The following is a 3,856-nucleotide window of genomic DNA, read 5'->3' on the forward strand; positions in this document are numbered from 1 at the left end:
TTCAGAGCAGTGTCCTCTCCTCCTTTGTGATATTGTTTGTATCTGTCTGTCATTTGCAACACCTATTTAATGTACAGTGCTGGGTAATATGTTGGCACTATATAAATCCTGTTTAATAATAATACACAGAGTTTAATAGGGACACATGTAAATAAGAGGCTGGGCCAGCAAGATATGCACCAGGAAGGGGGGGGTTGAAGAAAGTCCATTGGTTGGACAGTTGAAGGTTTGCTGGACAGTGAGAAGATGATGTTACGGGAAATGAGTTGACCTCAGAGGAGAAAGTTATCTGAATGGTGTATAGGTGACATTCCAGGAGTAAGTCTTGGCTGTACCAGGCTGTACAAGTTCACACCATAGGAGAAGGCTTGCTTGGCTCCATTGTGACATGTCTAAAGTATAATAAAAAAAAGTGGTCCATGGCGTTCCTGATTGGCTCCAGTGGCCACTCGTGAGTGTGCTTTAGCCTTGGACTACTATACAAGGCTTCCTCAACCCTCATAATGTTGGGGAAGGGGGGAATTGACATCACATGACAAATATGATTGCATTGGCCAAGGAGTTCTTAGACCTTAAAGTGGACCTTAGATTGCCTCAAGTTAGTTCAGTGGTTCAGGTAAGGCAGAGTGGCACAAAAGATGTATGCTAGTCTTCGGATCTTTGTTGGACTTCTCCCCTGGTGCACTTATTATTAGTCCCTTAATAAACAAGGTGATGAACAAAGGTAATGTTAGTGAACTTATTCAAAAACTTTCTATTTTTCCACACATGAAAATGGGAAATGGGAGGAAATTCCTCAAGTCTGGTCTTACAAATTTTCTCTGCAGTTCCACTTTAAAGTAAACCAGCACCAATTTTTTAAATTAATTTTTTACCTGTATTATGCCTTCATCTCCTTTTCCCTCCAGAATAAGAGTAATCTTTATAAGGCATTATCCCAGTTTACTATTTACTGCCTGGAGTTATGTAAATCCTGATGCCTTTGCAGTTCACAAACATCTGACATGTGTTCAGACCAGTCCTGGCTGCAGCCTCTCACCTTGTGACTTGCTACAAAGTGAAAATATGAAATGTCAGTGATCATTAGTGGCAATGAGACTGAGAAAAGATCACTCCTGCTTGCAGCAGAGTCACAACTTGTTCACAGCCAAGGCACAGTCATCCCGACTGCAGCTCAAATATGGCTTTTAAATGATAAAAGGGGAAGCTTTTCTATGATTAAGTACATACATGATTGTAAAATTTCCAAATTTAACTTGTGGGAGGAGCAGAACACTGATAATGCTGAATTATTGTGACTCACAGCACAGCAGTACTTACAGAATCAGGTAAAAGTCTAAACGTGCAATAATTATGGTTTGAAAACGAACGATCAACAATTATTCCCGATTCTTTTGAATGATCGTATTGTGCACAATTTTGTACATGCTCTAACAATACGACAGTTCAAATATAATCCACCAATAGTGTACACACTAGATACGAACGTTCAAACAATGCAGGAAGTCACATGTACAGGAGAAAGTGTATCACAGAACAATGCACGATCACTGAACGACCGTACACACAAAAGATTACCAACGATCATCGCCCAATCAGATCCACCCGGATGGTTGTTCGTCTCCAGTGACATTCCTCGTTCGTCAGCGTCGTTGACCAGTCGTTGTGCACTTTTTTTGTTAACAATTATCGGACGATCCATTGTGGATCGTTCATTTCCAACGACAAATTTTGCACTTGTGTATGTGTAAATTCCCCCACCTACTAGATTCTAAGCTCTTCAGGGCAGGGCCCTCTCCTCCTCCTGTGTCACTGTTTTAGTCTGTCATTTGCAACCCCTTTTAAATGTACAGCGCTGCGTAATATGCTGGCACTAAATAAATCCTGTTTAATAATAAAAATGGAGCCTAGCATTGTGGAAACCCAATCAGCTGCTGAATTCCCTTATGATTCCTTTTAAATCTAATTGTATTTTTAAACAAAAATTTGTACAGAGCTTTAGGAAAGAGTGCTGCTTTTTTGGCAGAGCAGGTTCCAGGGCCATCACCACCACCATCTCTTTGTGACTTATCACCTACTAATAATAAATCACTAAACTAAAGCAATCATACGGGAAGGAAGTTCAGGCTGAAGACCACCATGGCTGAATGCTTGCTTATTTTAGTTTATCGACTCACATGACATTAAAGACAGGATTGAGAGGTCAGCGATCCCTATCTCTGTATTTTCTATCATTGCAAATGTACATTAGGCAGAACTCATGCTGAAGCCGTTTCAGTTTCAGATAAAACTGTGAAAGCTCAGAAATAGTGTCAGGGTTTTATGGAAATATTTATACCCACTGATCTCTTTGGGTCTGAACAGGTAAGAGCTATTGAGAAATACCTGAGCACTCCCCATGCCTAGACACACCTGTTCGGTAGTATCTTAGCTGTATATCTGCAATGTGAGATGGGGTAAGGCTGCTTCTGGTCTCCTGAGATTTGAGATGAGATGAAGACAGGTTTCAGGTTGGAGTGTGAAGTGGGTTGGCTTTTGCAGGAAGGAAAATGGAAGGTTACAGAAATATTTACCTGTAATAAACATTAAAGTGCAAGGTAGCCCCTTCTATGAACTTTTTTTTTATTTGCCCCCTTTTGGTTTGATAAATAAACCTTTGAAGGTATTTTGTTCTGTTTCATGAATGCAAAAAGATTACTATCACTTGTGTGCTGATGTCTTCCTGTGCTGCACTCTTATCTCCTATGTTGTTCCTAGTTATCTCTGAGGACTACAGAATACCCTCCCCCAATGGTTACCAGCAAAAGCCTGTCCAAGTTAATGACAGCAAGAAAATCAAACACCTACAAGATGCTAACTAAAGGTTGAAAAGGTGATTTGGCTAAATATACAGAAGCAGAAACCTCTTAAAGGTTACAAGTTAAAGGGTAAAGCTTAACTTTAGGTTAGAAAAAGGAAAAAAACATTAACAGCCCTGTATCAGCTTAAATAAATATGTTTTTTTACAACACTCAATCCTATCTCCAGCACTGCCCCTTGCAGCCTGCATTCTCTACAATACAATGTAGATTATGGTCTGGGTTGAATGACACCCGGTATCATGCAATCCCCGTACTGTAAACCCAAGGTGTCAAGAACCACCCATTGACGGAACCAGCTGCCTGGTCTTACAGGAAGATACTGCAATGAATGGCATCAATGCCATGTAGTACTGTATTCTTCAAATCCATCAGTGGTTCTGGTCAGTCTCTCAATGCTCAAACATGGTAGCTTCTATATTTTCCTAAAGGAAATTTACTTTTAAAGGTCACTAGAATCTTATAATTTAACAAGATAATGTTGTTTTTCATCCTTTTGACCCGACAGTTTTCATTAAAATAGTCCCTGATGATCCTGCTATTACATTCATTGTACTGTACTGAGGAGGAGCCAGGGGATTGACACTCCAGGAAATGTTGGATTACCTTCGGACTTTAGCTGGGGATTTCTCACAAACTGAAAGGCATTCTGTTTGTGTGCTTTGAAACTAGATGAGGATGAGAACCCTAGTTAAATACAACATAGACCTACTAACCATATACCCAGGAAACACATGCTGCAGTCCTTGCACCTACCAAATGCTCTAATTAATATGCCACACGTGTCTTACTGACACATAAAAACCTCAGCACAGTCATGCTAAAAAGAGAGGCCCGTAGCCGTAAGAATTAGCCGCAGGGTCACATGACCGGGTGTGAGGCCTAGCCCAGAGCTTTTAAGGGGTTAAGAAAAAGGTAGTGTTGCTAGAGGGGGCTGGGCTAGTATGCAACGTGGGGTAGGAGGAGATTAGGAATGGGAGACGTTAAAAAGGGCTGGA

The sequence above is a fragment of the Pyxicephalus adspersus genome, chromosome 6, assembly GCF_032062135.1.
Source record: "Pyxicephalus adspersus chromosome 6, UCB_Pads_2.0, whole genome shotgun sequence".
Lineage (NCBI taxonomy): Eukaryota > Metazoa > Chordata > Amphibia > Anura > Pyxicephalidae > Pyxicephalus > Pyxicephalus adspersus.